The sequence below is a fragment of the Xyrauchen texanus genome, chromosome 37 (genome assembly GCF_025860055.1).
Source record: "Xyrauchen texanus isolate HMW12.3.18 chromosome 37, RBS_HiC_50CHRs, whole genome shotgun sequence".
In the NCBI taxonomy this organism is placed as follows: domain Eukaryota; kingdom Metazoa; phylum Chordata; class Actinopteri; order Cypriniformes; family Catostomidae; genus Xyrauchen; species Xyrauchen texanus.
Genome location: NC_068312.1, coordinates 14,861,147 through 14,875,424, shown reverse-complemented (window position 1 = coordinate 14,875,424; position 14,278 = coordinate 14,861,147). Strand labels below are relative to the sequence as shown.

At 38.8% G+C, this 14,278-nt stretch overlaps 1 protein-coding gene across 2 annotated transcripts in view; it reads left to right on the top strand.

The window, feature by feature from the left end:
- Window positions 1–14,278, top strand: part of LOC127631221 (E3 ubiquitin-protein ligase RNF34-like) — a 243,602-nt gene that overhangs the window by 71,288 nt on the left and 158,036 nt on the right. The gene's annotated exons all lie outside the window — the stretch shown is intronic.

Genomic DNA, 14,278 nt, shown 5'->3' with positions numbered 1-14,278 from the left:
AACTGCTGGGAATTGTACCTGGAGACACGTATAACACATTTTGCCAACATTTTTATAAAGTCACGTTTTCAATTTGAGGCCTGGTTGGTAGTAACACCAACTATAGTAATAGGTATGATTTGACAGACATGCTATAGATTTATATTTAAACTATAAAAGGGCAAAGAGAAGTCTAGTTATTTGTTTTATAATAAGGGCAGTTTTAATGATAGATTTTAAATGTTTAGGCTACTGTTTGCTTTCAAAACAAAATGTTATAATTTATTTGGTTTTATAGAAACCATGGCTACATTAACCTATTCAATAATGAGGAGAAATCCATGGCCAAACTGGGGGTAATTCTGGGGCGGCATGGTGGTGCAGCGGTTAGCACTGTCACCTCACAGCAAGAAGGTCGTGGGTTCAAACCCTGGTTGCCCTGGCCTTTCTGTGTGGAGTTTGCATGTTCTCCCTGTGTCTGCGTGGGTTCACTCCGGGTACTCCGGCTTCCTCCCACCATCCAAAAGACATGCAGGCTAGGTTAATTGGTGTCTCCAAAAAAATTGCTGTGGATGTGGATGTGGATGTGGATGTGGAGGTGAGTGTGAGTGTATGTCTGTCTATGTGTGGCCCTGCGATGGACTGGCGACCTGTCCAGGGTGTCCCCTGCCTTTTGCCCAATGTTAGCTGGGATAGGCTCCAGACCCCCGCGACCCTTAACACAGGATAAGCGGTTGACAATGGATGAATGGATGGATGGATGGAATTCAAGGCCTTAAAGCCTGGACCTCTTGAATTTGGGGACAAGCTATCAGTTTTTCACACTTATACAATCTGTTATTCTAATGGTTTTATAGGGAAAATATTTGGATAATTTCAGATATTCAAGAGATGACTTATCCCTAGATTGTATATGGAACATAACCCTCCTTAAATACATATGTGGGTCAAAAAGAGGTGAAATCTTGATGCTTGTTATTTATAAAACTACTTGTTTGTTCAAGGTAAATTAACTTTAATGGTAATTTTATTAGTAGGCTTATTTACATTTAAAATTGTTCATAGATATGCTATACATATATTTATATTCTCCTGCTTTTAATGTTTCAACTTATTTTTTAAACGCTGCTTACATGCATGTTGTCATGAAGGTAATTTACCTTAATTCTAAACTGGGGTTTAATTTACTTAAGATGCATACTGTAAAGCAAACATAAAGTCAGTGGCAATCATGGAAACACGCCACTGCATACTGTATAACCATAGAAAGAATGGAAGGGTGGCATGAGTTCCTGAAAATGGTCAGGTACAATGGGCTTAAATAATAATTCTTCTATTTTAACCATTCATAGTGTATCTTCTTCATTGTATGCACTAAACGATTCTAAATGCATCTCTGCTCATTTCTGGGATGGCTTTGTTCTTATACTTTCGGCTTTATTGTGTAAAGTCATATTACAATTTATTGTATTCTCTCTCCAGGGTTGCATCACCAGGAAACCAGTAATATAATATTTACTCTCGACATACATTAAATGCATTAGAATATTGTAGTGTATCAGAAAATTAAATAGAATGTGAGCGTCTTCTTGACTGTAATGCAATAATGGTTAAATTCTGTACAGCAGAGGGCGGTGTTGATCAGGCTTATAAAGGGCAAGCCCTCTGTACCTTAGATATTTGAGCTATGGATCATTTAAAAAGCTACTAAAAATTGTGTTTTGAAAATTAATTGATAGCTATAACCTCTCCTACTGCCTATTCATATGTTAATAGTGTATAGCCTGTGTTTCCAACTATACTTTGTACTGCTGTCAAAGAATAATAAATTAGAAATTGTTGCCTTATTGTGGTTGTTTGGTGTGGAAATTCTGGTTTGTAGGCACAATGTAAAAGAACGCCTGTAAAAGAACGTACTCAGTAAAGATATTCAAGTTATGCTTTAGTTGTTGTCTTATTTGCATTTACTGGTATTTTGCTGCTGGAAATAGAAGGTGATATGGGCTCAAGATTGCTTAGCTGCTGTTGCGTAGAGATGCTCAGGCTGATCTGTGCTCTCTCTGTTAACTTAACCATGACTATGTTGGTATGCTGCTTTGCTACTCAAGATCTTCAGAGAGGATCATCTCTCTCTCTATGCTCACTTCCCCTCACTCTGTAGCTTTGATGGGGTGCCATGTATCTCTAACACTGGAGGTCTTTTTATTGGAAGCACCTGCCAGGAGGAAGAAGGGAATGGCAGTTTGTTATTACAGGCAGGGAATTCACAGCAATGGCCAGATGAGACAGAAGTGTGTGTCTATTTGTGAGACGGGAAAGAGATGTAGGCTAGGCGACAGATGAAGAAACAGAGGTGAGAAGTGGAGGGAAGTTTCTAGACCAGTCATGCTGGACACAGTTTGACTTTGAACAGTTTTCTATGTCTGCATTTGGATTCAATTTAACCAAACTCTCTGTTTGTTTGACCAGCATTCAGACCACACAAAGATGCATGCACACATTCACTTAAAATGTCTTTCCGGCCTGTTTATCCAGTGAATAGTGCTGTTGACATAATGTATGTCAGTGAGCGAAGGGATCTGAAAACAGAGGAATGCAATAGCACAAATTTTGTCTGTTTGAACACCTGTACGTGAGTGTGCGTTGGAGTGTGTTAGGCCGGATCTGGATGCAGAAAGGACTCATCCTTCCTCCTGGAGCTACAAAGAGGCCGTTTTGGTGCTCGTGAGAGGATGGCATTGTGTTGGCTGGCCATCCCTGGCTGCCTGTTAGACAGCTAAATGATTCTGCTGTCACTGCCAGTCCAGCTGGGCAATGGAACACACACACACACACACATAGACTAATATGTACACACTACATCCTCCCGCCAAAATCACCAACGGATGCAAGCACATCTCCCAGCGATGAGTAAGATAGAGAGAGAGAGAGATAGAGAGGGAGAAGCCTGTTTTTGTTTTCCATTCTCCGATGTTTTCACTCGCATTGGTATATGTTTTTAACAGATGATGTGATTTTTAACGTATTCAATTTGCCTAAATTGCACCATTGGGACAAAAAATCATATGGCTCTGTGGAGCGGAGGGGGGCGGGGCCGGGTCGGAATATTGCGCGCCCGGTCCCCAATCAGCCTGATGAGGCGCGCGAGGGATAAAGGCGGCCGGTGATGATGGTTCGAGTGAGAGAGAATTACAGGCATGTCCATCGTGTGTGTGTGTTTGTTTAATATTTGTGTATTTTGAGTTCAGTTTTCATTAAACAATTATCTATTTTGACAAGCCGGTTCTCGCCTCCTCCTTGCCCATCATTAACTGTGTTACATTGGTGCCGAAACCCGGGAAGGAGGAGGGATGTACCGTCGCGTGGTTCTCGAACACTCCTCCACACTCTCTGGCGGACGACAGCCGCTCCTCTCCGGGCGAATCGGAGTCAAATCTCCGACCCCCAGCGGACAGAACGCCCCTCCGCTTTTCTGGCGGCACCTGGGGACATTCCTCCTGGGGACAAAGCCCTACCACTCCAGGCGATCGGGGAGTTACTTCCCTCCTCTTCAATCGACCCCTCCACATTTCTGGGGGACGGCAGGGCACTCCTCCGCCCCTGGCAGCGGCTCCATCGCTCCAGGAGCTCGGGGAATCCAGTCCCCACTCGCCCCGTGGACGGCGGCCGTTCACCGCACCCGGGCGGTCGGGCTACTCCGTCACCCGGCAGATGGCAACGGCGCTCCCCAGGGTGGACGGCAGTGTCGAGGACTCTACGACGGGCATCCCTCCTCCTTCCCGGGCTTCGGCACCAATGTAACACAGTTAAGGATGGGCAAGGAGGAGGCGAGAACCGGCTTGTCAATATAAATTACAATTTAATTAAACTCAAACCAAAAGCACAAACATAAACACAAACACACACATGACGGACATGCCCGTAATTCTCTCTCTCTCGAACCATCGTCACCGGCCACCTTTATCCCTCGCGTGCCTCATCAGGCCGATTGGGGACCGGGCGCATGATATTCCGACCCGGCTCCGCCCCCCCCCTCCACTCCACATTCTCCAAAGTGCCGATCCTTTACAGATTTGTGATGACCGTCGTCTAACAGTGTCTCAGTATAGTGGATAGATGACATGAAGAAATGGCCAGAGGTTAATTACAATGATATCACTATACTTCAAGTTTTTAGGAGTTGTTTGAGTTGACTACTGTTCAAGTTTAGCCTGAAATCATATTACTCCAACTAAACACTTAAAATGGTGGTTGTTCTCCATCTGGACTGCTCATTTCGGTAGTTTTTTTTACATTTCTTATGGCGACTGGAACCAGAAAACAGTCTAGTGGCAATAAGAATCATCAGATTGATTGCACAGTGAAATCGGAAACATAACTTTGACTTTTCTTTAGATACATTTGGTCTGTGCTTAGCTTTGTTCCTTGCTGTCTGTGTCAGCAAGATTAAAACTATAAAAGTTTCATGAAACCTGACAACAAAATCTCTTGGTCGTATTTAACCTCAAATCAATGTAAGACAAAAAAGAAGAAAACTTTTTAGAATTACATAATAAAAATGAATTATATATTTTTTGTATTGTCACATTATTTTCAGGACATTTATCATATTTTACCCCCCCAGTTCTCATTACCCTAACACATAAAAAAAGTTCAGTGATGGTTGTCATTATTGTAACACAATAATTGTTTTATGTTATTACAGTAAAAGCAATACTGTTGCTTTTACTTAATTCAGAATCAGAAAAAAATTAAAGGCAGTACAAAAGGAGAACTACTTTGATTTATAAATAATACAACCCCTATTCCGAAAAAGTTGTGACAGTATGAGAAATGCTAATAAAAACAAAAAGGGGTGATTTGTAAATTATATTCACCCTTTGCTTTACTAAAGGCAATGCAACTACACATTATATGAAGTTTTACCTTGTGAATTGCATTGTTTTTTTTTTAAACTGTACAGTAATTTCAAATCAGTCGATTGCAACATGCTCTAAAAAAACTGAGACAGGGGCAATTTAAGACTAATAACAATTTGACGAGTTAAAATAACAAGTCGATGTGAAACAGGTGAGGCAATTATGTCATAGTATATAAGGAGCATCCAAAAACAGTCTAGACCTTCAAGAGCAAGAATCATTCGAGACTTGTCAATTTGCCAACAGATGCTTCAGTGAATAATCGAACACTTTGAGAACAATGTTCCCAAAGACAAATTGGAAGGATTTTGTGCATTTCCCTAAGTGCACAATATAGTAAAAAGATTCAAGGAATCTGGTCAAATCTTGGTGTGTTAATGGCAAGACGAAAACTACTTCTGAATGCGAGTGATCGCTGATCCCTCAGACGTCACTGTCTTAAAAAATATAATTGGTCTGTAATGGATATCATGAACATGGGCTTGTGATAACTTTAGTAAACCTTTGCTAGTCAACACCACTCGCTGCTGCATCCACAGATGCAAGTTAAGACTATGCAAAGCAGAACACTGTCCAGAAGCACTACCGAATTCTCTGGGCTCGGTCTCATCTTAGATGGAAAGTAGGACAGTGGAACAGTGTTTTTTGGTCTGAAGAGTCCACATTTCAAAAACATTTTGAAAAACAAAGCCGTTGTGTTCTCTGGGACAAAGAGGAAAAGGACCATCCAAGCTGTTATTAGTGTCAGGTCTAAAAGCCAGTGTCTGTATGGGCCAGGGGTGTGTCAGTGCCCATGGCATGTGTAACTTGCACATCTGTGAGAACACCATGAATGCAGACAGATATGTATAAACTTTGGAGCAAAAAATATTGCCATCCAGCACTATCATTTCCAGGGACATCCCTGTATTTTCCAGCAGGACAATTTCAAACCACATACTGCCCAGATTTCAAGTGCATGGCTGTGTAAGCAGAGAGTGTGTTCTGAGAACAGTTCTGACCATCTCCAATTGAGTATGTGTGGCACATTATGAAGCACACCATCCAGAAATGAAGACCCTGTACTATTGTGCAGCTAACGTTTTGTGCACAAAATGGATGAATGGGGGGTTTATTCCACTTTCTGAACTTATCAAACTTGTGTCTTCAATGCCCAAATGCTTAATAAGTGTTATTAGAAGAAATGGTGATGTTTCACAGAGGTAAACACTCGACTGTCTCAACTTTTTTGGAGCTTGTTTCAATAATCTGGTTTGAAATTACTGTAAATTAAAAAATAAAACTATAAAATTCACAAGATAAAACATCATATTATGTGTGGTTGTGATGCTTTCAATATAGCATAACGTGAGTATAATTTACAAATAAATTATCTTTGTTTTTATTTGCAATTTTCACAATGTCCCAACTTTTTCGGAATTGGGGTTGTACCACACAGCTTAAATAATGACTTTTTCACATCACGTTTATGAGAATAAATGACCATCTTTTTTGTGTTTTTTTTGGCAATGAGGTAATGAGAATTGGGGTAAAATAAATGACCATCTTTTTTGTGTTTTTTTGGTAATGAGAATTGGGGTAAAATAAATGACCATCTTTTTTGTGTTTTTTTGGCAATGAGGTAATGAGAATTGGGGTAAAATAAATGACCATCTTTTTTGTGTTTTTTTGGCAATGAGGTAATGAGAATTGGGGTAAAATAAATGACCATCTTTTTTGTGTTTTTTTTTGGCAATGAGGTAATGAGAATTGGGGTAAAATAAATGACCATCTTTTTTGTGTTTTTTTGGCAATGAGGTAATGAGAATTGGGATAAAATGTGCGTAACTGTCATGAAAATAATGTCACAATGTAAAATGTCACTTAATGGCCCAGAATGTTGGCTCAATTCTATATATACCATTTTTCTGTAATTCTTTTTTTTTTAAGAATAAAATAGGACCAGGACACATTCTTGACAGATTTCGTTTTGCAAGAATCACCCCACAACCCATTTTTGCTTTGGCATTACAATCTATACAACCTATATTTTTTTCCCCTAACTGTGCTAGTATATTTTACGAGACAAACATTCTTAGATTCTCAAACATTACTTTATTGTTACTTGGAAAACTACGCCTCCTGAATTTTATTGGATGGAAGTCAATGCAAACAAGTTTAGTTGGCTTTTGTCAGCACTTAAATTGGGGGGGGGGGGTCTGGGTGTGGTCACTGGGAATTGTAAATGATATACACATTCAAGGACTCACTTTTACTTTGGGTTTGACATTGTGTAACAGGATTATCAACATCAAGTGTGTGTATTGGTTGTCTCTTCCATTATAATGTATATCACTACTTCAAATCGCCGTTTCTTCAATACCTTAAATCTTAAATCCTCTGTGAATTATTTCTATCATACAAGCACACAAACAGGCATATACAATGCAAAGACCCTCTCTGTCTTACCAAGCATGTTGTACATGAGTTAGCATGGAATTTGAATGAATCTGTATTATTTTGTTCTATATTTCTAAAATTTTCCTCTACCAATTGTCATGTATTTACCTAAATTTGTATAACACACATCTTATTCCTCACTGTACAGTATCTCTCAAACCACTAACAAAAAGTACCAAAAATATAATGGTACCATACTTCTATTTAAAGTATGTAAATAATGTAATGACTACCATCTCTGCATCATCACTGTAGTACTTTTTTGTGTGTAAGGGATGTTTGTAAATAATCTTAAAAAAAAAAAAAAAAAACTGAATCTAGTGACTTTTGAAGCAATCAATAGACAGAACTCTTTCTGTGCATAGTGGCCCCAAAATGTATTTGGACACTCAAGCCACACTTAAAAATACATGAAAAAATGCTTTAAATGCTTTTATAATTATATAAGAAATAAATTAATAATGCATTGAGTGTATAAACCATACATGCATTTCTAAATATATACAATAATTTAAAAAATGCAATTAAAAATGCATTATATTGCAAAATATTAAACCAAGTGGCATTTATTATAGAAAGATGGTACAAGAACACTTTTGCCAGAGGTTTAAATATGTTTGGGGCCACCGTTTATGCTATAGAGATTCTGGACATATATAGAATAACTGTGTGAATAATTGCTCGGTAGTGAAATTGTGTTTATCCTCAGGCTAATGCTTTCTATTGCTCCCAGAGCTCATTACAGCTTAAACAGAAGAGGAGGAGAGCTCACATTAAACATCAAACGAGTGCAAACCACAGGGGTGAACAAAGTAGGAAGGCAAGAAGGAGAGAAGATCAGAGAAAAGTGAGTAAAACGTTTCTCTGACAGAAGCAAAGGTACAAAAAGAGATATGAAATGATAAACTACTCAACGAAAATGATAGCAGCAGGGTTTTGGAAAGGAAAGAAGGTTAAACTTCACCAATGGATGAAAAAACAACAAAAGCAAGCCAAAAGGATGTTTCTTTTGACAGCACACAATTAACCAAACCACAGTATCAAAAACATTGATAAAACACATCTGGCTTATTTTACACCCTTGATCTGATGCCAAACGACACATATGATTTATCTGTGAGAACCCACAATAAAGAAACTTAGATACTCGCTCTTTAATTCCTACCGTAGATATCACTCTCACCTCTGTCATGTCGACAGTTGCATAACACTCACACACAAGGCAGATCCATGAACTAATGTGTAGCATAGAACTCGAGAGCACTTGTGTGTCTCTCAATAAATCTCTCCTCAAAAATGGCCTCTGCATTTTGATAGATAAGAAGCTTCATTGTTTGGCCTGCTCTTCAGTTAGGCCATCCACATTGAGTTATTAACTTTCTCATTCACAGTGTTTCTCTGTCTGTATGGGAGTATGTGTGTCTGTGCTGTGGGAACAATTGATGTGTGCTTGTCCTTCAAAGTGGAAAATAACTCGAAATGACAGCAGGATTAGACCTGATGATAATAAAATACAGCTGAGTCACCAACACACATGCATGCATGTGTAAATGCACTGTACTAATAAGTATTTCTGTATTTTCTTTCAAAAAAGTGACCTTTGCTAACTTAATTCTCTTGCTAACCCTGAGTGTAAAGAGGTGTAATCTAGGAAAAGGGTGGCAACTTTGAAGTATCTAAAATGTAAGATAGTTTTGATTTGTTTAACTATTTTGGCAACATCCTTCTAATATACTTTCATTTGTGTTATTTCAAATTTTTGATAACTTCACTATTATTCTAATATTTGAAAAATAGTAGTAATAAAGAATGGGTACACTGAAAAAACATGTGCATTAAAAAGCTTCTACTCAGAAATGTACATAATATCATTTTGTTTTACCTGTACTTATATGTGTACAACACAAAATATCAACTTTAAATTGAATTTAGAGAGTTACACAAAGCATATAGACAATAATCAAAACAATAAGCACACTAACTGTGAGTTTCTGGAACTTCTTTAGCTTACAAATCCATACAGTAAATATATTAAGTACTACTAACTTGTAAATTTTGTTTTTACACATGTTAATATTCATAGCTAAAGTGCAGCTTTATGTGCAATTCTTTGGGAAATCAAGTTTAATGCCTGACCTCAGTTATTACTTTTATTCTTTAGAGCCAAGTAAATTAAGTAGAAACAATTATTTAAATGTTCATTTGAAATAATCTGCTATTAATGGCTACATCATATTTGTGTAAAACATGCTTTTTAAGTAAATCCAACATACATTTTTTTCAGTGTAGGTGTGTCCGAACTTCTGACTGATACTATAAATAAATATAGCCTAATAATAGTTGATAAAAGGAATAGTGACTTGTAAATCAGCTCTTCAGGAATGTGAGTATGGTGTCACGGTATTGGTGGACTTTGGTTCGTGGGTGATACATTGTCTTTTAGTTTGAAGCTTAGTGTCTTGTCTCTCCTCTTTGATTGCTCCCCTTTGATTGCTACAAGGTGTGTCTTGTTTCATTGTCTTGTTACCATGTTATGAGTTCTGTTCTGTTATTGGTTGCCTTTTCTTCTTGTTACCCTTGTCATTGTATATTAGCCCTATATTTGCCTTTGTACCATGTCTTGTATTGTTGATGTTACATTGGTGTTTATGGCACGTTTGTTTTGCCTTGTTTTGAATAATCTGCACTTGGGTTCACACAACCCTACGTCTTGTCCTGGTCTGTTTAGCCCTGACATACAGAATACAAGACCTAAAGATGAACCCCGCAGGTAAGTTAATTTGTCTCCATCAGGGTAATTGTTCCCTTGAGGAATTTGTATGGGACTACCTGGAGCTATGTGATCGAATGGTGGACATTAATGAGGTAGCCTTAAAGCTATTTTTCCATGCAAGACTGAGTAAAGCACTCTATTCCTTGATTCCTGCAGGGATTATAGAGTGGAATCTGCAGGGCTACATCAATTATGCTCTTTGACTGAATGGTTCGACATTTACTGTGGGGTTGGCTGAATGCACCAGCGCTCCAGCAGTTTCCACCACATCAGTGTCCATGCATGCCACGTTCCAAGATCCAGAGCCCAAACCTGCCATGGTCCAAGAGCCTGCAGCCAGGAGGCGGAGGAGCTCGCTGTTGCTCTGCCTTCCATCGGCAAAAGGAAGAGGCGGGCCCCTGTTCCACTAGCTCCACCCCTTGAGCCTCTGGCTGCTCTGCCCCTTGAGTATCCTGCAGCTCCGCCTCCTACGGCTTCTTCCCCTGAGTCCCATGCTGCCCCCTTCCGAGCTGCCTGATCCCGCCCCTATCCAGGAGCAGGCCACCTGATCCCGCTTCATTCCTGGAGCCTCCTTGCAGGCCACCGAACCCCACTCCTTACCTGGACATTCCTCCCAGGCTGCCGAACCCTGCCCACACCGAATTCCCAGGTTGTTTGTTTTTTGGGGTGTCAGTAGCCATCCTTTAAAGAGTGGGATATGTCACTGTATTGGTGGACTTTGTTTCATGAGTGCACACTATGTTTCTTAGTTAGTATCAGTATCTTGTCTCATTGCTCCCCTTTAATTGCTCCAAGATGTCTTGTTTCATTGTCTTGTTACCATGTTATGAGTTCCGTTCTGTTATTGGTTACCTTTTCTTCTTGTTACCATTGTCAATATACATAAGCCCTATGATTGCCTTTGTACCATGTGTTGTATTGTTGGTGTTACATTGGTGTTTATCTCTTGTTTGATTTGCCTTGTTTTGAACACACTGCACTTGGGTTCACACATCCCTACGTCTCATCCTGCTCTGCTTAGCACTGAAGTTACATATGGTCAGATTAAAGGGCCCCCAAATGGCCAGAGATCTGATGATTGTCTGCAATACATTGGGCCAGTTGTTCAGTTAAGTTGTAGGCATGAGACGGGATGCCAAAGTAACTGTAAAAGCCAGTGAAGAAACACACCTGTCAAGGAATGGGGGATGTAAGTGAGGGAGTATCTGAATGTGCATAGAGATGACAGAGGATATGCACTTCTGCTCTTTATTATGAAGGCTAACAGCTGGGAAAACCACATTCACAAATATCATAAACTATATTTGCTGGGATTATTGCTGCATGGCTGGACACAAACTATAGCAAACTACCTCAGCACCTGCTCCTGTTTTCAGTGAGAGACTTGAACTTATATCTGAGCATGTGTGTGTGTGCACATTTGGATATCTCACTAAATTTTAACCTGCTGTAAAATCAGCTAAATGCCAACATTATCTCATATTGAACTCGTAGTGTTCAGAGTTAACCAGATGACAAAATAGTACACAATTTGATGAATTGGCTCTTTCAAAAATTTATAAAATGTAACCAACCAACAAACACATTTTAAATTGTGAAATAAATAATAATAATGTTCATTAAATATGAACTTGGGCTGCCGTGCTCCAAAAAAGTACCATAAAAGTATTTGTGCATGATGTTCTAAGTCCTCTGATGCCATTTGATAACTTTCAAATCTGCTGCGGTGTGATTATGATACATGCAATTGCTACTTTGGTTTTGAACACACTCATTTGAAGCTAATTGGAAGAGAAGAAATACAGCTCAGACTTAGTTGGTTTGTGTATGGCCAGCGCAGAAAATATGAATGCGCAAGATTTGAATGCTATCATTTAGGCTCAGACAGAAGGATTCAAATATAGCACACGGTGTGCATGGCAATTTTTTGGGTCCCAGTCCCAGCTCTCATTAAGATTAGTAGAAAATAATAGCAAAATAACATTTAATGTAAAAGGGAAGAAAGAAAAACGTGCTTTGGAATGAGGAGGGAATCAAATCTACATGTTAACATATTATTTGGTTTATCAAGATGATCACAAGGGAATTCAGCATGTTCACGTCACAAGCGGACACTCCCAACAGACATTATTGCATTGGTTCAAATATGCTTACCTACTCCTGTGGCACGACCGGAAGCATGTTGAGTGAGCAGTGAGGGAAACCTGGTTTCTCGCCCCATGTTCTCGCCCCACATTAATTCATTGCGTTTACGTAATAAGCGATGAGCGTGATTTGGAGGTTGCATGTTCCCTCTAAGATTACATTTTTACTCCACTTTCGGTTACTCGCTTTACAACTTTTAAAACTTTGTCGCTCCTTTGTGGACAATTTACCTAAAAAAACAGGTTCACATGTACCATTACATTCAAAAACACTTTCTGCCTCGACCACTGGGGGCAGTTTTTCACATTTTGGTAAGCACAGACTGATTTTAGCTAAAGAAATGTCAACCTACTGTTTCTGATTTCACTGTGTTAACTTGTTAATTAGATTTTGTCTTAAGACTTTGTTGCAAATGCCCTGATGACTATAGCCTGCGATTGAAGTTTACAAGCATGAGAATAACTTCCCCTCCAGACTTCATTAATGGAATAGTAGTGGGGTTGTTAACAATGATAGAAGAATTGTCAACGACGTTAGGAAACCAGATGTTTGTATATCTTAAATAATTTTGCTGTCATTTTCAGCGACAGATCATGGGAAAACAAACCCTGAAGCAATAAATGTTTTGTACATTAAAAAAATAACTTTTCATTAAGTTGATTAAGTAGCATTTAAACATGATTTAATCTGTTAAGAAATTTGTAATTATGATACATCTCCTCTTTATACAGAGCACCCCCTCTATTTTCAGAAGCACCCTCAATGATTTTGATCTGGAATCGGGCCTGTGACAGAGGCCAATTGAAAACATTAAGCCCCAGGGCCACAGAGCACCTTAACATGGCCCTGAATCCTTTATGTTTGGTAAGTTTGGTATCTTATGCTTGGCATAATTGCCCAGAGACATGATAATCTCGGACCGTTCCTTACAAATGAGTTTCAGAACTTGAAAGTAATTCTGGAATGGAATTCAATAAGAAACAATTACTTTTCAATGCATGGGAATTTCATATTTAATAAAGGTTACAAATTCATATTCACTGGGTAGCGTTTAATGTTCCAATATCAGTCAAACCAGTAAATCAGAGTTTTACCCATTTCTTGTTTACAATATGCTTATATAGTAAATGTCTTTAAATGGTCGATTTAAAGTATCACATTCACTTTAAACTGTTAGAATTAACCATTCTCAGAAAAGAATATGTGAAATAGTTACATCACATGTTCTGTGTTGTGGACAATAAGTGCATCTGGCCTTTAAGGTTGTGTTTTTTTAAACTACATCATTGGTCAGGTGGTTTATCTAGCTAATGAGTTTACCTCATCATATCTCTCTTCCGGACAGTGTGTGTATCAGACAGTCCGGACATATTTATCAAGGGACCTCTGTTGGTCACCAGAGGAGTGTCACCAAGTGCTCAAGTTCACAGTCTTCACCATGTCCTTTCACACTCGTTTGGCCACTCTACCACTCTGTCTCTCTTAGATCTTAAATGTCTGGATACTATTGGTCATGTTGGTTCTGCTGTTTGTTGGTGTTTGGTGTTTGTGCCTGCATGTGCATAGCATCCTCCTTCCCCTTCTTTAATGGTCATCTTTTCAATAAAGACATTTGTGTACTGGTCCCCTTTGCTCAGTGAAAACAAAATAATAGCTGACCCAGCATACAAACAGATGATTTCTATACGTTGGATTATTGTAGAGTCACAGGGGCCTCACAATGTCAATGTTCATTAGTGACCATCATTTGACCACATCCTATGTGTGTATGAATTGTCCAGTACTGCAAGACTGGTCTTTAATTGGTGGTCATTTTTTTTTTTTTTTTCAGATCAGATATTTAAGGGGTGAACTCACATCACCACTCTGCATGATCACCAAACAGAAAAAAGTTTCAGTTTGAATAAAACAACAGGGCTGTATGGACTGTATGTTGTTTGTTTGTCTTTTTGTAATGTATGTAATGATAAAACTATCTATCTATCTATCTATCTATCTATCTATCTATCTATCTATCTATCTA